This window comes from Platalea leucorodia (assembly GCF_965183815.1).
Source record: "Platalea leucorodia genome assembly, chromosome: 4".
NCBI classification, from domain to species: Eukaryota; Metazoa; Chordata; class Aves; order Pelecaniformes; family Threskiornithidae; genus Platalea; species Platalea leucorodia.
Genome location: NC_138826.1, coordinates 121,529,044 through 121,551,350, shown reverse-complemented (window position 1 = coordinate 121,551,350; position 22,307 = coordinate 121,529,044). Strand labels below are relative to the sequence as shown.

Genomic DNA, 22,307 nt, shown 5'->3' with positions numbered 1-22,307 from the left:
CTGAAATCAGTAGCCAGTAGGCTAGCAGCAGGAACCTAAATAACAGGGAGCATCACGGTGATGGTTAAACTGAGATTCCTGCCATCAGTGTGCCTGGACGTCTGTCTAGGAACAGGCACTTGGGTTTATGTCGTACTCTACCAGCCCGGAGAAGTCCTGAGGGGTTACTCAGATGAGCTGGTGTGTTTTGTATGAACCAGTGCTGTCTGGAAACGGTGGGAGAGTAAAAGGCCGTGTGCACGTGTCTGTGTGTCTGGCTGCCCTAATTAACCTAATGCAGAAAACAGAATTAAACCTGTAGCTGTCGCTGTCTCATCCCAGCGTGGTGACCAGCTGTGACTGACTGGTTATAACAGACCGTTTTCCTTTTTAAAGGCATTATTTATAGTGTTATCTTTTAGAGGAAGGTGTGAGACTGCTGTATGTGGCTGGATAGCAATGTCAGTATGTTCGTCTGCTACAGGGTAGAGGTGATGTTTCTAATCAAGCTGGGGCTGAATGGACTTTCCAAGAGGAGCGAGGTGAGGTTTCTAAACAACTTAAAGGATTTGGTTCAGAACAGTCATTAATCAGTCATTAAAAAGCGATTGCAAATGCCATTACTTTCTGTCCATCTCTAGTGTTTCTCAAGCATGCCCCGGAAAGCTCAACACCATTCTGCAGGTTTAGCAGTAATTTGAATGCAACAAATTGTACCTGCAAAGCACAGATGTTGAAAGCTGAAAAATCTGAAGGTGCCGTATGTTTCCTGTAATTGAAAGCAGGTGCCCTGAAGGAAGCAGAGATTCTGTTTCACTTTATGAAGTATCTAGTTGGCAGAGCAGGCAAAAAATACCCTCTAAAGCTTCATTCACTAGGACTGGATAAAACAGATTAAAGCTGTTGTTTTATGATAGCTCTAAGGGGCTCCAACAAGGGATCAAGGTCCTATTTTGTTGGGCACCATAGACAAAAGGAATTAAGTCGCAGAGTTCAGAGTACCGAATAAATTGAACTGCATGTATTTAAAGAATGGGATGCGGGGGAAGACCATGATGACCCTGCTTTGTGCAGCACTGAAAACCAGGCCCGACATCTCCAGCGCTTTGGGTCTATTCCACTCTGCCTTGGGATGGGTGCTGCATCCCAGGTCTGCATCTCCCAGTTGTCCCACTTCTGAATACTTCTGTCGCTTTAGTGAGCACTTGGTATGGTAGGCTACCAGTCTATCTTTTGCCTTGGTCACTGTATACAGAGAATCTAGGCCTAAAAGTCAATAAAAGCTATGAAAATTTATGCTTTCGAGGATGACTTTGTGGGAAACAGTCTGTAATGTGAAGCCTTCAGGATGATGAACAGGAGAGAAGTGCCCGGTGTGTCCTAGCTGTGGCTCCACCTGCAGATTGCACATGGCTTTTTGTGCAGATTGCACACAGAGGGCTTTTTTCTGTGTCTGTGCCTCAATTTACTTACAGAGAGTGGAAAAAGCCCCAAGGGTCCTCTAAGAATTATTCGGTTGATGTTTGTGGGGGGTTTTTTCTGTGTTTTGTGGTACTTTTAAGACATGTAAGAGCCAAATGTTATTACCCTACGGAATCTAGCTGACTTGCATTCAAGCTGAGCATAGCCTGTGGGTGTAGGTAGTATTTTATACCTAAAGACAGAAAAACAAAATAACAGAAAAGGACCCCAAAACATCAAAACTTATTAATGTTTCCAGCCAGCTTTGTAATGCTGCGGGTTTGAGCAAGCCAGGACTATTTTGCCTTCCGTTCCGTGTTTCGGTAGCTATAGCAAGTGTAGAAAGAGGAAGCAACTTTGATCAAAACATTTTTCAGCTCTTTCTCTAATGAAACAGATAGTGCCTGGCACAGTCTCGTTGTACAGTTATTTCATCTCCCCCAAAATACTTTCGTCAAGTTCTGAAAGTGCTGACTGACCTGTGTGCACCAGGCTCAAAGCTATCGCTCTGAGTCTTCGACCGCCCTTTAAAAACTCTGCAGCGCTTTCACGATGCTCTCTTTCTCTTTAGATTGCCCACAATTTTTTTTTTCCTCCTTCAGCAGTAGACAGACATTTTCTAGGAATTTTTCTTCTTTAGCCTATCGAACCACCTGAAAGAAAAGAAGAAATGTCTTTTGTCCACATTGTGAGAGAGATCATGAATTTTGCTGAGAAAATTGAGAATTATGTTTACTGCCTTTAACTAATGGCCAAGAATAGATAGGAAAATTTGCGCTCCCAAGAAGTGGAAGAAAAGAACTGATTTTCAATAGATATTAGTCAGGTTTTCATTCTTTTTGACAATCCCATTTAACTGACTTAATATTGAATCTCAATTCTAGCCAAAATTTTAAAAACTAGGAATTTAATGACTGTCCCCATCATTTCTCTCCGTGTAGTTTCCTATACATGAAAGGTCAAAAATGTCAGTCAGACTGTACCATTTGGCATGAAGATGAATAGAGAAGCTAAGGAGGATTTTAAAAAAACATGATCTGGCATTTGAAACTGAAGGTTGGGAGTTGAGTGCTGCTTTTATTCCTTTATCTGCTAGTGACCTAGCACTTCGTCTCTTATGGGGTGTGTTTACAGATTTAGTAGTCTTTTTGTCCTAGTGTGTGGCAGTGAAGAAAGTCCTGCAGGGGCTGAGTCAGATTTTAGGTAGGTAGAAGAAGTGTCTGGGTGATGCTCCTGCTCTCCCTAGAGGCATCTATGTGCAGCAAGTACGTAAAATAGGGTTAATGCTCTCCACACCTCACAGAACCTGAAAGAAGTCTCTTTACCCTAAAATCCTGCTAATGTCAAGGGAGAGGTAGGCATCCTTGGCAGGGCAGTCTGGTCCCCTTGTTTCTCATTATTGACTGTAGAAAGAAGGAGGATGGCTGGGTTACTAATGTGGTACTTACCGAGGCTTCTGTAGCTCCGTGAAATCAGTCTGAGCATTAGTGCCTTAATTTTCCCATCTGTGAAACGTAGGTTATGTCTCACAGTGGAATCATGATCCTTACTACTTCTGTGTTCAAAATGCCTAGAGAAAGAAGACAAAGTTAAAAGACACAGTGGTATTCTGCTCAGTGAGGTATTTACTCTAAAATCTGCAAATCTACAGCCTGAAAGTATAGCACAGATACATATGAGGACATATACAGCATGAAAGTGTAGCACAGAAAAATAAATTGGCACTAGATGTCTTATGAGCCATATTTCTTTGTGCAGTAATGCTTTTCAGTGTTATTCTTAGGCATTGCTGAAAAGCAGTTAAATATTTCCAGTCAATCTTGGAAATATCTATTTTAATGTACACAGCAGAGGTGTGTATTTGTGATTTGAATATCTGCAAGCGGCTAAGGCTCTGTGCGTAGTCCCTCTGCATCTGCTGGCTTGCTGTTCTCTGTCTTTAGCTGCTCACTTTTGTTAGTTGCATTAACCTGTAAAATAATAAATATATATATATACACACACACACACACATATATTACTTTATTAGGCATCGTTAAACAATGAGCAGACAGCAGTTAGCCAGCCTGCAGAATCGGCCACTAGTTATTCTTACAAACATTATAGCAAGTGACAAATTTCTGAACTTCAGAGCTTTGTATGAAACGAAGCCTGGCTGAATAAGCCACGTCTTCATGTCGTCCATTTGTCTTTCTCTGGAATCACACAAAACTCCCTTCTGGCATGGATGGGTCTTCTACACTTCCAGTGCCACATGTTTTACATTTTCCTTTGTCCGTCTTGCCAGCTCTGTGGCCTCATAATAGGGTTTGAATTGTAGTCAAAGTATTAAGATAGTCAAAAAGATAGAAAGTATCACGGTGATTAGATTTTGGGAAAAATCTCATTGAGGATATCAAAAAAATATTTCCTTTTTACTCTGTTGACTTATATGGCTTAGAGATGATTTGTAAGTTTGAGCTATTCACTGATGGTTCTTGGACTTTGTAGCACATCGTATAGATAGTCTGGTGGTGTCTGACGATCTTATCTGGTTTTTAAGGTGCTTAAAATGTGGAGTTGAACCTTTGGAATCAAGCTGGCCAGCAGCTACAAGTTAGTAGCTTTTGTCTCTGGTTGTTTATAATTTAGTCTCTGTCTTTCAAGTCGTTTGGGAGGGAAGTGGTTCCAAACTACACATTTAGCATTCACTCATGGGGTTTTTCTTTTTTTGTCTGCAGTAACTTCTCCTATGGAAGCAGAACTAAAGGGTCTGTGAAAGGTTGACCTCTTTGCTGCTCACAGATCCTACACTGAATACCAAATTAGTCTAAGAGCACTTCCTTAGGGGCTGCTAAAAGTTTTCTGTAACTTCAACCACTGCGATGTGATGTTCTGGATGACTCTTGCTTTTATACCTGCATGTTTAATTGCATATCTTGGAGAGTGGAGGGTGCTACTGTGTAGGAGCTTTTCCCTTCAAATGTATGTCACCTTGTTTTAGTTTTCTCTTTTATGGTTTTGTCATGTATATATAATATCATCTCTTGTAGAAAACACAAGAATAACTTTCCTGTGTTTAAAGTACAAGCCGAGTTTGCAGTTTGATATAACCTACATAGAGCTTTCTTTTCTGTTTCCAGGTCCAGAGAAATCAATTATCTACTTTCTTAGGATGCCTAGGTTATCAGTCATTATAAAATATCCATCACTCATTCCTACATCTAGTATGTTGCCATATGCAGAGAGAAAAACTCTCAATCTTCAATTGCTGCAAATCGCCATTTGTAGCAAAGTGGGACAGGTTTTCTGAATGAAATCTCAGATGATCTGGTGATGTTTAGCCTGTGCAAGAAAGTTGTTCTTTGCTAGTAGGTGGCTTATAATTTATCAAAACCAAAAGACTTTGATACTCTCTATCCTGTCTCATAAGGCTGAGCTCCTGCTCTGGTGCATGAGATAAGGTTATGCTGCCTCTGGAAAAAGAATTCACCTTTTTTCATACTCTGATATTTCAGTTTCATCCCTTCATGATGTGATGGCTTTCTGTTGTCACTTCTTATTTTTGTAAAGCATTACTAAGTGCTGCTACTGCTAGTAGTAACAGAACCATGTGATAACTCAGGGTGGAAGGTCCCTCAGGAGGTCTCTTGTCCCACCTCGTGCTCAGAACTGGGTCAGCTGTGAGGTCCGACCAGGTTGCTCAAGGCTTGATACAGTTGGATCTTGAAAACCTCCCAGGATGGAGATTGCATGGTGTTTCTGGGCAACCTGTGGGTAATGGCTGACTGTCCTCATGGGGAACATATTTTTCCTTCTATCCAGTAAGATACTCTTCTTTTAACTAATATATGCTGCTTGTTATCTTCCCATCATTGTGCCATGCAAGGGACCTGATCTCGTTCAGCCGGGAGAGGAGAAGGCTTCAGAGGAAACTTTGCATACTTATGGGAGGCTATTGAGAAGACGGGGCCAAGCTCTTAAATTGGTAGACATTCCTGTACCATTTTATCAAGGAAGGCTGGTCTGGAGTTGTTCACTCTTTCAAAAGTCTTTGGAAGAAGGTCTCTTAAAGAAAAGTGATACAGTTTCTGCCGATTGGCCATGTGTGTGTATTTAAGGGATTCTGACCCTCCTTCTAGTCTTTGCCTTAGGGAATCTACTCGGCACTACATGACATCTTGCTTGTCTCCTGACTGAAGTTGCATGCGTTGCCTTAGTCTTTTGAGCATCCGTAAGCCATTGGCAGTCTGCTAATAGATGCAGTGAGACTTGTTCTGCTCCAGGTTTTCTAAACAGATAGAACAGGTTTTCCCCCTCGATTACTAACACTTAAATATGCAAAAATAAGAATGGTTGTCTCAGTTTTTGCATATGTCTGGATTTTCTCTCCAATAGCTGTCTCATGTTACCTTACCGCCTGAAGTTATACAAATTACTGCTACAAATGGTTAACACTTAAGGAAATGGGGAAATTGTTTGTTGTTCAGACAGTACCTATCAGTCTGGGTAGCAAGTATACTAAAACTTGTTTCGTTGTAAGGCAGAGTAGCAGCCAAAGGCAAAGAATTGCATCGGTGTTTTCTAGCTATGTAATAACATGTTTTCTCTTTTTGTTGTTGTTTTAAAGTCTGCCAATAAATACACATCTATTTGAGTGGATTTTTTTTAAAAACCATTTGGGACTATGCTATTATTTCCTTGTTATATATCTCCAGTTTTTTGCATTTTTTCTATAATGTTAAGAGAGAAATAAAAGCAGGTCACTAGTCAGGGATGACTCACTAATTTGTATTTCTAAATTTTACATGACCCTGTTCCCCCAGCATGGCAAATACTTAGGTACTAACTGCAGACCTAAATGAAACAAACTTTTGCTGTATTTCATTCCTGATCAGAAGAAAAATGAGTGCAAGTAGTTATTTAGTGAAAAGCCTATCCTTCCCAGTCCTTTCAAAGGACTTGCTACATTTCTCATTTTTGGGTGTTTGTTACTATTGTAACTACTACTATTGTAACTACTACTTGTAGTGCCTCCAAAGCAGGCCTGCAGATTTCACAAAAACAGAACAACTTCTCATCCCAAAAAAAGTTTATCTTCTGAATCTGGAGAGTTAGGAAATTAAGGAGTGGGGAACAGAGAAAAGGGAGGATTTGAGGTTTTATGGGAAATTATTTTCCAGGTGAGAGACAGGGGAGTTCTGTTCCTGGAGCAATTCTTAGGAGCTAGACTATGATCCTTTTTAACTTAACATATGACTAAAAATAAGAGGATTAAATCTTTTTTTGAAATTTGTTTAAACTTCAGCACTAGCTATGTAAAAGCATATGAACAGCTTTACAGGACCAAGCTAAATGTCCACCTGACCTAGGAGGCTGCCTTCCACAGAAGCCCATAGAAAATGTGTAAGTAAAAGTAAACAAAATAACGGTGAAAGTGCTCAGGGATTATTTTTTTTTCCTGTAGGTTCTCCTAGATGTTTTCAAACTGTAACATGGTGACTTCCAAACCTGACGTTGCACCTACATGTTTGTCTTAAATAGCTTTTGTTGGATTTGTTTTCCACCAGGGAAGAATCCAGTGGGTCCTTCCAGGTCCTCATATACTGTGCTATTTTGAGAGAGAAGAGCTAGATATATTTTCATTATATCACTGCTTGCTGCTACATTATTATACCCTCCTGTACATTAATAGTGCTGAGCTATTAGCATCATCCCACACATTCTGTGTTTATGCCAGGATGGTGAATCAGAAAAACATCTGCCTGGGAGGTAGAAATGTGTTTTTATGTATGAATGCGTAAACATGAAAACTCTGCACCTTCTGATTTGAACTCAGACCAGAGAGCACAGGAGAGACCTGTGAATGCCTGCGGTTGGGAACTGGCCCTTGTGCAAATCCCATGTGAGAAGGTTGGAAGGGATAAGGTGTCTGTCCACATCAGTGTTAATGAAGAAGAAAACCGGCAGAGCAGCTGCTTCCTCCAAGAGTAAAGCTACAGCCGTCGTGACACTGAGATACACATGCTGTGTATTTCATTAGCATCCATGAACTACTTTGTCATTAATTTGGGTCAGTGTTGCATTGCTTGAATTTAAGATCCAGCACAGGGAATATTTAAGGTAACATTGATCCTTCCTATTTTAATTTTTTTTCCATGGCCTTTTTTGATTTTTGAAATATTTTAATTTTGTCCATTCAAGATGAATGGTGTATGTTAAGCATGGCGACTGCTGATGGGTATTCAGCTCGATGGCATTGATGAAGAGATACAATACAGGAAAAAGGCTGCTTAAAATAAACGAGGAGCTCTTCTTGAACATTTTTACATTCAGAGAAGTGCGGCTACCTAAACTTCCCAGAACACACTGAGCTTTTAGTAAATAACTGAATAGGCTCAGGGGTCACAGTGATCCTCCTGTTGATACTATGGAGTTTGCTGGCAGCTGACACCTCCACGGAAAAGCAGGAATGTCAGCTGATGAGAGCAGCATTAGCATCTTGACAGATGCGTGTTATAATGGCATCTTTAGACAGGTTTGGAAGTACAACAGAGCTCACGTGTTTCTTAAGGAACGTATTTTATGCCACAATTACTGGAGTTTTTAAATTCTTGTTTCGAAAGGTATCTATGATAAAATCAGGTCTTCCAGAGGTGGTTGCACAGCCTTTCAGGAAAAGCCCGGGGCTCTGTCACTCAGGTCTGCCCAGAGCTTGCATTATTAAGAGTAAAATGGACAGAGAATTCCCTTTCCTCTTTAATCCTGCCCCCCCCTTATCTTTTTAGGCACTTAAAAAAATTGCATTATATACCAAAATAGAAACTTTATCAGAAACCTGACAGATAAGAAAGATAAGATCTTACAGCCAGTGAAGATGCTGTACAAACAGCAGAGTTGGTAAGTATTTAGCAACATCACAGTAGCCTTGTTCCACATTTGCAATTAATACACGTCTGTGTTTGCATTTGTTATAGGACTCTTGACAGCACCAACATAACAAGAAAAACGAACAACCTGAGTAATAAATCTCTGGAGGCATTCAGCAAGTGCCATAGGGCTCATTAATCTTGATTATTCCCCATAATAGATAACTTCACAAATCATCTATTCTCCCCAATCATGCACATAAGGATAATGTATATATAATAGCCTCCCATACTGTAAAACCCCAAATAGAATTTCATTTTTTAAATATAAGTCTTGACAAATGCAAGACAAATATTTATAGAAAAGGGATGGGCACGAATAACAATGAACTGGACTGAAACAAGCGGGGCAGAGGCTGTTGTGAAAAGAAGATGACTTCTCTTCTGGTTTTGGGGTTTCGTTTTTTTCTTCCCCCCCTCACTTTATGATGTCGCTATTTGAATCAAGGAATTTATTTATTTATAGCCTGAAGTAGATGGGATTTTCTTGCTGAGAGTTTTGGCCAGGGAGATAAAGGAGTCTGCAGCTGCAGCTTTCATACATGCTCCTTAAGGAATGTAGACAGGGGAAAATAGGAGCCACTGAGAAATACCCTGAATTCCAAACAATTTATAATTTATACTACTGATTCCTTCTTTTTCTTATACTCTTCCCAAAGCTTTCCTTTAAAAAGTGCCATAGTTATCAAAGGAAACCACAGTTCTGATCTGATGTGGTCTTTACCTGTTTGTCAGGTTTTCTCAACTGCAACATAAATATGCCAGTGCAGCATGAGAGGTCTGTGAAAGACATCGTATTTAGAGTAAGACTGTATAAGAATAACAGAGGTGCTCTAATACCCGTAGTTGACACTGCACTGCAGGCTGTGCTTCAGTTCAGAAATGTTACCTTAAAGCTAATTGTGCTAAGAAAAGAAAATATAGGAGACATTAACTTTAAAAATATATATAAAATGTTCTGGGTTTAATGCAATCAGTATTAAAAAAGGATGGGCAGGTGGAATGAGGAGGAAAATAGAAGAACTTTTTTTTTTTTTTTCAATAGAAGTGGACCAGTACCTTTTATATCTTTGTAATTGTAGTGACCTTAACCTGACGCTTAAAAGTAACTTCTGCTGATTGAAGTTTCAGAAGTGTAAAGCTGTATTCGCAGCTGATCCTTCCTCTTACACAGCATAAAGCATGAGATTTGATTGCCCTCCTCTTTGCCCACAGCCCCATTTTGCCACCTTTCTTCTCCCTCCTTCCATGTGTCCAAACGCTCTCAAAACCCCAGGATTTTGTTCTGTGACCTGGGGCACCAAAACAGCGGTTTTGTGTGAGTGGAAAAGATTTAAAAGTGTAACAACTGAACTGCTTTAAGGAGGGTTTCCTCTTCTTATTCACTGTCCCTCCTCCACCCTTTGTAACAAGTACTCAGGATTCATTTCCCTTACAATTTAACAGAAAAGAGAACATGTGTATCGTCTTTCAGAGCTGAAACAAGAACAACCTGAGATTTGGATCCTTTTTTTTTTTTTTTTCCCCCCCCAAGATCTGCTGTGCACATCACCTGAGCAATTCTGCTTCTTTAATTCTTTTGCATGTGAATGCAATACCTATCTGTAAAGTATCACAGTCCTTTAATAACCTACATTGCACGTTGTGTCTCTGTTCCTAAATACATACACATTAATCATATCCATGGGCAAAATACCTGCTGGCACAGAGGTGAAGAATGGGTCTTGCCTCTAAGAAGTGTTAAAAAGGGGAGAAAAATGTTGAAAATGTTCACTATCTTATAAGTTTGATTAGATGAATTCAGGATCCTGTAGATTTGGCTTTTGTGTTTAGACCCATTTTTCTTCAGACCTCTGCAAAGAACTTTCTAAGACAGTGTCAAACAGTAGTGCATTTTGGCTTGAAATTTTTCTTTGATATCAGCACAGTGGTAGTTTGAAGCACAGTGTCGGAATCAGGATAAATGAGTTGTATTCCTAGCTGTCTGAGAAAAATTCAAGTAACTCCCTTAATCTCTCTTGGCCTTAGTTTCTCCCTGTATAAAACTATATTAATAATACTTTACCATCTTTGTAAAATGTTCCACAGTCTTCTGATGAAAGGAATTATTTTAAGTTCAAAGTGTTACTCTTAATGAAAGAATGAACTTGCTTATTTTTGAAGAAATACATTATATAAACATCAAAGAGCTGTTTGTACCAAGTGTTAGTCTGCCATAAGGTGCTCCTGTGTCTCAGTTAGCAATATTTTCTCGTTCACTTCTCCATGAAAAGGAATGTGTTTGGTGATCTGGATGCCATGTGATACAATTCCATCAATGTCAATGTGTGCAGTAGAACTAAGTACAGTGATTGGCATTGGCCATAATTTCCTATTCTGTCCAAAAATTAGCATACCAATGGATGCGAAGTGATGTGCAGTCACTTGTAATCATTCTCCTTCCTCTGCCCTTCCTGGCTGATTCCTCCAAAGAGCCAGGAGTCAGTGCTGGAGAGCAGCTTGAGTTTCCCAGTTCAGGTTGTGATCCAATGGGTTACTGGCTGGTTTTCATGCTTGGACCCATCTTTAGATACTGCCACTTGCAATCACCTCCAAAAGTGGGCGTATCCTGATCTTTTGTTGCAGGAGATTATCAAAATGCAGGGATTGTTTCTTTAGAAGTTAATGCAAAAAGCTACCTATTCAGGTAATGATTGACACTAGTTGGCCACCAACATAAAGAAGTTAAGTAAGTGGATATGTTCTTAAATGGATTAACACACATTTTAGTATTTTTCCTGTTTGTTGAATTTTTCTACTGCTAGCTAGTCTCAGCTCAGCCACATGAACTTGGTTACTTCTCTGGCTCTTCTCTCTTTGATAAACTGCGGAGTGGCAACAGTCTGTCCGCGTTCTGCATTTACTCAGTGCAGGTTAAGGCCTCTTCTTGAACAAGTGCTTTTTTAGGAGACAGTTGGAAAAAAGGAGGAAGATGGGTAATAAAGAGCTTCTCTTCATTGGGGAGTTAATGTGCAGTTAATGGAGGTGAGTTACAAGGCACTGAAAGCACTCCACCCTGTTACCTGTAGACATCCCGACAGTGCCGTCATTGCCGCTGGGCGAGGAGTCTGCTCTGCTGTGAAAGGAGGCTGTGCTGCTTCTCCTGTAGACACACTCCGAGTGTGGATGCTTCTCCTGGAAACAGGGAAGAGAACAGCGACATGCACGAAGGCCAACACAGTAGAGTAGAAGTTGACCCTGGTGTAATTTGCCCCTCATCTGGGTTGAAAAGGAATAAACACCAAGAGGGTTCATAGTAACCCTGGACAACATACATCCTGAAGGACAATATTTTTGTTGCTTGAACAGCAACACATCTGACTGAAGCTCTTGTCTTTGCCTCTTGAAAGGGCATTAGAAAGCCTTTTCTTTTCTTTTTTTGTTATGCTGACATAGTGGTACAAAAGGGAATACTGACCCTTCTGGTTAAAACTGGCAAATAGAGTTCAGCAAGGCCAGAATATGAATATCAGGACATCTTTGCATTTCTTTAACTGATGACGGAAAGAGGGAGGACAGCACTGTATTAAGACATTTTGAGTTCAAGTACATAAAGGGTTACGTGGGGAAAAACTGGTCCCTCTCCAGGCCTTGCTGAGATGGGACTATAAATACAAGTAAATAAGTGGCCAGGGTGTTGCTGGAGGGATCATTTCCATTTTCCAAGGTAACATCTAGTATTATGAGGAGGCAGCACTTAACAGCCCTTCCAGTGGTATCTCCTTTTACCTGAGAAAACATCTCCATAAGCACTTTGCCAATACTCATGTGCTTGCTTTGGTGAGATCAAGTGACCAAAAACCTGTTCCCAGTGTAAACAGAAAAATACATTAGCTGGTTTATTTTTAAGTTGTTTGGAAACTTGACAAGTGAAAGCAGCTCTAAATGACATCCAGATTCAAAAAACGTTACTCTGAGTATCTGAAATAGAAGTGGTAGTTGTGACAGACTCCCAGTGCTCACATCTCTGGAGCTTAAAATATGAGAAACACATGTTTAAACTCAGATGCCCAATTTAGAAGTAAATTCATACAGGCTCTGAATCTCTAGACTAGGACCCATGTTATGGAAAAAAAGTTTATGTAATGCTGTTTCCATTATAAATAGAGACTAATTTTCTCAAAAAGACTCTTAATACTAAGCAAACAAGTAAGTTTAGTACTAAAAACATTCTCAGTGCTTCATTGCCTTGGGTTTACAATATCATTTGCACGTCAAATTATATTTCGTCTTATGATTTAGTAATGCCAGAAGAATAGATCTAATTCTGCGTCTCATGATACCCTTAAAGATGGAAGATTGCTTTCCATGGAGTGTAAAACTCAATTTGTAGTCATGTGTATAAAACATGACTTTATGGCAGATTAGCTTGCTGTAGATTTAGTTCTCTCTGACAGTGAACTGAAAAATATTAGCATTTCACTGAACACAATATTAATGGCAAGAAGAGAGTATTATTGTAACATAGAAAGTAGAATAGGATTTTTGAAAGTAGACCCAAAAAGCAGAAGAAAATGTATTTAGAGATTTGCAAGGAGTTTGGATAGAGTTGGTTTAACTTTTTTTTTCTTTTCCTCCTCTTCCCCGCCCCCCCCCCCCCCCCCCCCCCCGAGTCATTTTAAGAAACAAAAGTATATTTGCAGTTGTCAGACTGCCCTCCCAATGATTTTAAAGAAAACAGCAATTACAATACTGGAAGAGGCCTTTGGACCATATATGTTTCAGGTGACTGTAGTAAATTTGAATTTTTAAATTTTTCTTAAAGGCTCCCTTTTTTTTTTATTTGCAGATTTCTTGCTTAGTGGTCGGATGTGTTGTTTGCTTTTTCCAGTGGAAGGAGAGGGTATAAGCAGATCAGAGTGATCGTTTGTATGCGGTTCATTATTTATAATGCTGTGATGCTGTTGTCAGTTTGCTGAAGCAGGTGAACATCGCCTCCCGGGTGTGACGAGGCTGTCCCTTGGCATGCTGAATACTTGCATTAGAAATGGGTCTGAGCCAATTAACGTACCGCTAAAATCATTACATCCGTGTGTTGCACGGAGGGTTTTAGTAGAAGAGATGGAAGAAGAAAAGGAATTGAATAGGAAACCAAGTAGACAGTATAATTAAATGGCATTCAAGAAGAGAGTGTTTTATGGAGAGCACTTTGTACTATTCTGTATCCTGTGCTTGAATTTTTGCAGCCTATCTTATGTGTATCTGCCAGAGTGATCCAACATGCTTATACAGTCTGCTTTTATAATGTTGCTGATAATAATGCAATTCTTTATGCCTCACTCAAAGTTAATTCAAGATACAAATGATATATGAGGGCGTAGAAGGCACTGCAACAATTTAGCTGCAGTTGTAGAAAGGTTCCCCATGCTCCTGTTTTAACTGGATACTTTTTATTTATTAATTGTGGTCATTTTAATTCCATAGAAAGTCAAATAACAATGTGTGAAAACGGCATAATTATGCTTTGATATTTCTGCAAAAGTAATAACTGAATTTGATCTGCTTTTAGTCTTTCAAGCTATTCATTGTATCTATCCCTTATTCCTATAGTTATCTTTTTCTTCATTCAGCTCTCTTTGATTAACAGTTAGTGGAGGTCTACCTGCTTTCTTGGGTCAGGCACAAGCTCTGCTTTCTTTTAAAATAGCTTTCAATGTGATTACTGTTCCTTTGTTTCTATTTAGGAAAGCATTTAAGATTGCAAATGATGTGCTAAATTGTCCCATTCTCTACAGAATATTTTCCACATATTCCAAAGGTTGAAAATTATGACAGCGTGCTTGTTCTTAATTATGCACGCTTATATTAATTCATACTTTCACTAATTTTCTTTCATTTTTAGCTACAGCTTATACTGTGTGGACCCAGTCCTACAAATACGCGTGCGATTAATTTTTCTCGCCAGAATTGGTTTTGTTGCTATTGCTTTTTGCAATCTCCACTTTGCAACATATATGCATACGACAACGTGCACTTGCTGTGGGACGAACCTTGGTGTACAGTCAGAATAGGGCGTGAAGGGATGGAAGGGGAAACTGGTTGCAGCCCCCTGATGTTGACTGGTTTGTAACTGGATTGTAACTGGCTGGTTGGGAAGAGCAGACGGGTACTTAGCGACACAAGGGCCGGCACACGGACGGCAAAGCACTCTCGGGAAGCTGAGATTCTTCTTTGCTGATCTGCGAGTAGCTGCTGAGCTCAGAGTTACCACAGCCGCATTGCTAGTGATACCTGAGCTCCTCAGCAGAAACCAGCTGCCGTGGTGGCGGAGCCTCAGACGAGCAAAGTGAGTTGCAGTAAGTTGGAGAGGAAGGCAACAGGGGCACACAACTCCTGTTTCCCAAGCCAGCCTGCTGTGACACTTATTTTATACACTATCACAAAAGATATTTCTAATCTATAGAAGATGGACTATGATGTTCTTTAATCTCATGGTGGTCGTCTTGTCTTTGGTGGTAGTGTAGGAGGTGAAATGGGTTTACTCTTGGAGTTACAGTCTATCTAGACTGAGAATTTGGCCCTAAAATTTTGTCTTTAAAATAGTTGTTTCTTTGCCAACCAGTAACAGGCTTATATTTACCATTGCAATGAGGCAGAAATTCGGGGAGACAGAGGGACCTGTCTAGTGTGACTTCCTTCCTCTGCCCGTGTGTGTCCCCTGTCCTAGGCAGAGGTGGAGAGCGCACACGGGTTTTCCTCCTGAAAACCTCAAAAATAAAACATGTTGTACAGTCTGGCATGCGAGTGGTGTGCAGTTGGGCGCACGCTCCCCGCAACCCATCGCTTGGGTTTGCAATGCGCATATATGCATCACGGGCCTGTGGTTGCTCTCTGGCTCCATGACCCAAATGCAGCCGATATTATCACAGCCTTCAAAATCAGCCTGCTTGACGGCACGTTTCTCGGCTGGGGTTTGTTGCTCCTTCCTCATGCACAGCACAGCCTCTCTCTTTGCATGTCCCCAACTATTTAAGCAACACTGTCTGCTATGGCAGTGGTAAAAATGCATTTCTAGAACAAACAGGGCCAAAAAAGATGGGTTTGCTATAAAAAATCCAAGGAAATAGAGGCTTAATGACATCTTAGCCTTGATGGGACCATAGCGATACCAGTTGTTAACCCTCTCAGGAAAAGTATTTACTGAAATGCTGAAATTTATTTTAAGCCAAACAGGCCAGGACAAATACGGAGAGTTTCCTGTGGTTTGTCTGGCTTACTGGCATGTGCTAAAACTGCCTCAGCCAAGCACACCCTAGGACTGTAAATAGGTAGGTAGTCTTCAAAAATACATCTTATTCCATTGTAATAGCAGCGTCTTTATGCCTCAGCTTTTAGAAAAGCCTGTAGCACTAAATATGCTGTTCTGTGTTGCATAGTTTACAAAATGCCGTGAAAAGACATCTTCAGTGTATGGACTGTGCTCTGCGATACAGGGAAAGAATATCAGCGATGGTTTGTCTGCCTACCCAGAGCAAGGAAACCACCCTTAGCCACACAGCGCTATTAATAACAGCTTAGATGTTGTTACTGCATAGCACAACGGAAGTTTTTTTCTTTGCATGCAAGGATCAAATTTTTCACATATAAGTATTTAGACATACATGCACGTATACATTTTTGAGGGCTCTTAACATGCCTGACACAAGCACCTTTTGTCCTAACAAATGAAGTTTTGGCATTTTTGTTAAGAACCTATGGATTCCTTGAGGCTTTAAAGGTTATTTATAGGAATTGCAAGAGGTGTTCCAAATACTTAAAAAAAAAAAAAAAAAAAAAAAAAGACATGGGCTTTAACTAGTTAATGAATGCACATCATTTACCTAAACAGTGTTTTTACAGATCTTTGCAAATATGACATTAATTAAGTAACTAAAGCTGAAGTGCCACAGAATGTTAATCGTCAGCATCAGTAATTGGCTGTGGGTGAGAATTTTTAAAAATGTTTCAGTTTATATCATTTTGTTTTGGAAGAAACACAAGTATGTGGGTTGAATTATTAAGAAAACAAATGAGCCCTGAAAAAAAATTCTTAAGGAGTGGATGCTTAAGATACTCTTAAGCACCTATCTGTGCTATTGCAACAAGGCTTTGCCGGTCCGTGGCTGTACTGACTCTGCGATGGAAGACAAATCCCAGATAACCCTTCCCACTCACTCTCCCCCATGCCCACGCAGGGTGTGTGCTGTGTGTCCTTCGCTCCGCACCGGGAGAAGCGGGGATCGATCAGCCCGGCCAGTTCCAGAGGATAACGTTGCATCCTTGTGTTTGCAAATGGCCAGTGAGCCCAGGTAGTGCAGACAGCTACTCGGTCATTAATTTGATTGTGGTTTTAACAAACTAGTAAAGGCAGCTCTTTGAATCTATCCCTCCTGCATACCCTGATAATTGTTTTGTTTATCTGCACAATTTTACTCGCCGCAGTGGGCAGTGGAAGGTCTGTCTGTATTGTTTGTCTTCTTAAATTGTTAAATGAAATGACTCAGAAGATTCAGGAAATTAATTTTTGTAGCCTAGATATATGGTGAAAAAAGAAATCTTTGAAGTGGTGGTGTCAGTGTAGTCACTCTGAAATTCATGAATTAGCCTTCGCAAGATTTTCAGAGGCTTAAAAAGTGAGAATTTTTTAAAATATTAGTTGCATCCTTTTTAGTTACCTCTTGATATCTGAACCTTAACGATTCATGTCAGTCCAAGCTTTATTCTACGGGCATTTGGTATGAAAATGAAAGCCAAGATACCCATATAAGTAGGACTTCAAGAATCAGAGCTTTCAAAATAAAGCATAGCATTATTGCTAGACTCATATTAAAATTGTGATAATAGCCAGCGTTACCTATTCTTTTCCCTTTTTTCTTTTTTTTTTTTTTTGGATGGTTAATTTAACAGCTACTATTGAAATAGCCATAAACTATTTAATAAACCTTCAGATGCTTCTTTATCATGCATTCAAATAGGATTCTCAGCCTCTTGAGTCCTACTCTACACCCTTGAATGCTGCTAAGTAGCGCCATTAAAACAGCAATACTAGGAGACCAGTCTCATTTATGGTGATTGTAAAATAGGGACAAGACACTGGTTTGGATTCAGTTTGAGAGATGTTTCCACAATAAATGCTAAAGAATATATAGAATAAACTATAGTGTCTCTGGATATCAGGAGGTTCACTTTGCCCTGTTGGCACGTCTTAATACTGTCGCTGGCTTTCCTATGTTAAGCTTAAATATGTGTTAGAAAATGGTAAAAATGGATCATCCTACGTAGAAGACACTCAGCATTGTGGCTAAAAAGATGATTTTATCTTACTCAAATATCATTAATTTTCTATGGGTTGATTTCTTTCAAGATTAGTGGGGTTTGTTAGTTGAGGATGCTTAGAGGGAAGAAGTTAATACAATAAAGTTTTTATTGCATGCTTATGAAGATAGGCTTATTTGAAAATAGTTTTTTGAGGTATTTGATAAAAATTTATACTTTGTCTAATATCTGGAAATTCAGGCCTTAAAAACATTCCATTAGTTGAACGCTATGCAAGTTCTAACATATTTTGTCCTCCTTTTTGTGATATATATTTATAGGTAATAACTCAAGCTGCGTGACAGCTAGGTGAAATGTGAGCCTGTGGTTTTCGCCCCAGGTGAAAAAAAGTGAAGCCGTGAGCCTTTGATTTCTTGGTTATTTGAATATACTGATACATGTGTATCATTCCTACATTCATACAGTCAGGAGTCATCTTTGCAGTTGTAGAGATATGCAAGAATTGCACAGAAAGTGTCCCGTGGCCTAAATTTGTAAGGGGTCTTCTTTGGGGACTGTGGGCAGGGGTTACTGATGAAAAGCAAGTGGCCAATCTAGCGCATGCTTCTGCCTCCAAGAAGCTGGCTTGTGATTCCTTTCTGACACCCATAGTGGTGCTTTGCATTTTTCAGCGTTTTGTGCTTCAGTGATGCAGCTGGAAAACAGAGTTTGTAATCAGTGAGTGCAGCAGAGCCATTGCCTTTCTGCTTCTGAATAAGGTGGTCAGGAGTTGCTCAGTTCTTCCTCCATTTCGTTGAGAAAGTAGATTTTTCAGAGATGGCTGCAGAACAGTGCTCGTGTCTCTGATAGACCTCTCCTTTGCTTATGAAATTTGTTGTTCTGCACAGTGACAAGCTGATTAAGAGCAATTTTCTAGAGGAAATAAAGCTACCTGCAGTAGATGGAGAAGAGAAGAATATTAGGCTCTTGTGTGAACGTCCTTATATCAGTGGTTGTGCTCCAGTAATTAAATTCTGACAAACAGATGAACAAACAATTTCCAGGGGTAATGAGGCTCAGACAATGAACCACAAGTGTTCACAAGTACTAACAATAAGAGAAAATACAATTGAAACCCCTGCATATGTGTTACTCAAAAAGCAAGTTAAGAACTAATTAAAGGGATTTCTCCTTACCTCTCCATCCTCTGCTTTTAGAAATAGATTTACAGAGTATATTCTTCACATTCCAGTATTCCAGGATTCTTAGATATAAGCATGAGAGTAGGTTTTACATTTGTTTATTTTAAAAAGGAAATTTAATAAATTCAGTGCCCTGCCTTGACCAAAAGTTAGCACCAGCATTACGGACTTCTTTTCAGCGGACTTGAAAACCTGTAACCAGAGAAGCGAAATCCTTCAAATGCAATGTGCTCGCCCTTTGCTTAGGGTGCATGAAATGCAAACTCATGAAAATGTGGTCGTAGAAATTGAATATAGTTCCTTCCAGCCTGCTTGAGGATAGCATATTTCAAGGCTGAAATGTAAGTATCTTTTCTGCTCTTCAGGAAAAATGGTAACGCATGCCATCACCTTAACTGTGCAATAAAGTAACTCAAATTGGTCATGTCTGTTTAAAAGTGCTTTGTGTCATGTGATATAAATATCTAGATTTTTTTAATGTCCTTTTTCTTATCACCCGTGACAGACGCCTGTCCTCACCACTGTCAGAGTTGATTTTTTCCCTTTGAAGTATTGTTTCTTAGTTCTTCGAAATATTTTTTCCAGCAAAAAAAAAAAAAAGATTGGCAAAACGACTATGCGACAAGTACAGATGGGAAGTTGACAGTAAACAGAATATCAGCTTTCACTTTTGCTGCTGCTGTTGAGCTGAGAGAGTTAATCCCCTCAATAATGACAGTCACGTTAGTTTTATTGATATTTTGTAACCTGTCTTGCCTTTCTCTCCCTGGTTCGCTGCAATCCGCTCTTGGTTAGTGACCTGCCACATGCTACTCTGTATCTAATTGCTGTGTTACTTTTCTCATTTAAGACTGTGCTTTTAGGGATCAGGTGAAGTATCTTGATGAACACTGTCAACTGGTTAGATATAAATTATTTTTTCCCCTCCCTCGTTCAATGGATTCAGTATTTAAACGGTGTTCATCAGGGTGCTCTCTGGCTGCTCTAAATGATGGAGATCACCAGTGGCTGGTGCTTTCAGCTGCTCCAGAGCAATGGGCAGAGGACCTTCAGTAATGCATCCATAGCTGCATAGAAGTCGTGGCGGTTTGGAGTGGACCAAATGATAGTGTAGTACCAGGTCCGTGGTAACCCTCTATCACCGACAAGGAATCTGCTCTCCATTTATGGAGCCTATAGCTATAATGTGCATTTTTTTTTTTTTTAATTCCTTTTTATGGTAGAGCCAGCCATAACGAGTACCAAGGTCCTGAGCACAGTAAGGGAAAGTCCTAATGACTCAAAAAACCAAGTGCTGAACTGAAGTTGATATGCAAAATGTTGAATGTGGTTCTGACATCCCAGTCCAGAAAAAGATTTGTATCTGGGTTTTGGTTTCGTGCTTGTTCTGTCTCTGTAAAGAGGAAGAGTAACTTAAAAGCGAAGGGAGGCTGCATGAAGGTTAGTCTGCGTGCGCAGTGGCACTTAGAACTTGTACTGTACACCAAAACTGGGGTAAAGAAGGGTTTTCATCTGGTTTTTGTCTTTTTTTTGGGGGGGGGGGGGGGGGGGGGGGTTGTTTTTTTTTTTGTTTTTTTAAAATCCATCTCTGCGCCAAAATGAAATGTCTGTATTTCTTGGATGCAGGACAGAAAAGTTGCTGTCAGTCCTCTTGACGATGCAGCCACACTGTCCTTAACGCCATGGGAGCTTTTGTATACTTCTCTTGATTGGGGTGACGCTGTCTTTGGCAGAAACAAGGGGCTGAGGGACAGTATTGATGTTTCCTCTACTGGTATCCAAAGATGGACAACAGAATAGAAAAGAAATTAAGAGTTTCCTTCTCAAATGAGTCTTTTTTTTTTCCCCCTACTCGCCGTATTACGCATATTTTATATAGAGCAGGAAGAAAACTAGACTTTTTTATAGCTGATACATTTACACATTTAGTTTATAGTATTTATGTAATATTGGCTGATGAGATGGCCTGCTATACTGATGTGGCCACTGATGCTGCTGTATTTTACATCTAGGAGACAGTGCTACCCCTAATCTTAGATTTAAATCCTATTCCTCAATCGTGGGATACGAATACAGCAAAAGGACAGAGAGACGGAACTGGTAAGGCACAGAGATTTCAGAACTGCAGAACACATTTAAGAACCTAGTGTTCATTGATCCAGTCACTGAAAATTTCATTTTACCTTGAGGCTTTCTGCAGCATGGAACATTGCCATAAAATGAATTTTTATATATAACTGGTAATAATGGCCTAAAATCTAGAAAATTTAATTAGTGCATTTTAATAAAATCTTACATTTTAAAAGAGTGAACTTGAGTAACTTGTAAACTTGGCAGTAGATATCTTTGGAATAAACTATAGTAACTATAGCTGTATGAAGGTCATAATTCAGCCATACAAAAATTGTTCTTTAATTGGTTTTAATAATACTAGTTGCTGTTGTGGTGGTTTTCACACAAGAATCTCAAACCCTTCATTAAATGTTACGTAAGCCTCAAAAATTCCCTTATACAGTTCTGTAGTCATTTTTCACATTCTTCTGTTGTGGCACGGGGAAGTGAAGTAATTTTCCTTCTACAGGAGCCAGAAATAGAACCGAGATTCCCCCCGCCAGTGACCCCTTTACTGACTGTCTTTGTGTTCATCGGTTAAAACACGATCGCTTACTGTCTTTGTGTATTCTAAGTGTTTTAAGTTTCTTCTGAACTGTTTGCTGTCTAGGGAATATAATAAATGGTGCATAGTATAGTTATGAGTGGGTATTTCATGGTCTGTAGAGTGCTTCTTCCCCTTTTATTTTTTATATTTCTTTTTTACTTTGCCCCTTTTTCTGCCCCTCCTCCCCCCAAAATATGTTTCTAAGCATAAATAAGGTCTATGTGTTTTGTCCTCATGACCAATGTACAAGGATGCTGTGGAATTAGTATTTTAATTCTACAGAATTCATTAAAAAAAAAGTATTCTGATGGCTTCCCCCTCCTATAAAGGAAAACCCCTAACCCTATACCCTTTTATCTTCCCTTGGAAAAAGTGGCCCTGACATCTTACTGTCTGAAGTCTATATACTAATGCTAAATACAGGAGTTTTGACAGCTAGAGGAACAGTTCGACCATAACTGAGAGGTTATTTATGTACAAACAGGCGCCTCCCTCCTACCCGTCTGTGCATGCAGGCGCATGGGCACGCGCTCTCTTACCCTCCCATCCTCCCACTGCATTCTTCCCTTGAAGAGCTCTCTATATCTGAGAAATTAAGCCTCATTACATATCCAGCTCCAGTCAATCCTATTATCATTAAACTCTTGTTGTGGGATGCCTAAATGAACTAACTTGTGTATAGCGTGCTGTTTTCCCAGCATTAAGCAGTCCCCATTTGTGTGGGGTTTTCTTCTGTTGTGGAGCCGTAGCCAAGAAAGACAAACTTCCCTCCCACAGCACAAGAACAAAGCATTGTTTCCTCTTTGCCTGAAATTATTTTTCTTG

At 39.8% G+C, this 22,307-nt stretch overlaps 1 protein-coding gene across 2 annotated transcripts in view; it reads left to right on the top strand.

Moving 5' to 3' along the window:
- CELF2 (CUGBP Elav-like family member 2) overlaps window positions 1–22,307 on the top strand; it is a 202,712-nt gene that overhangs the window by 5,289 nt on the left and 175,116 nt on the right. Inside the window, exon 1 of one of the 2 annotated variants that reach the window (XM_082308656.1) lies at window positions 13,070–13,112. The exons of the other annotated variant lie outside the window; for it this stretch is intronic. The gene's annotated coding sequence lies outside the window, so the exon portion shown is untranslated. Of the gene's footprint in view, window positions 1–13,069; window positions 13,113–22,307 lie in introns of those variants that run through there. 2 annotated transcript variants of the gene reach the window in all.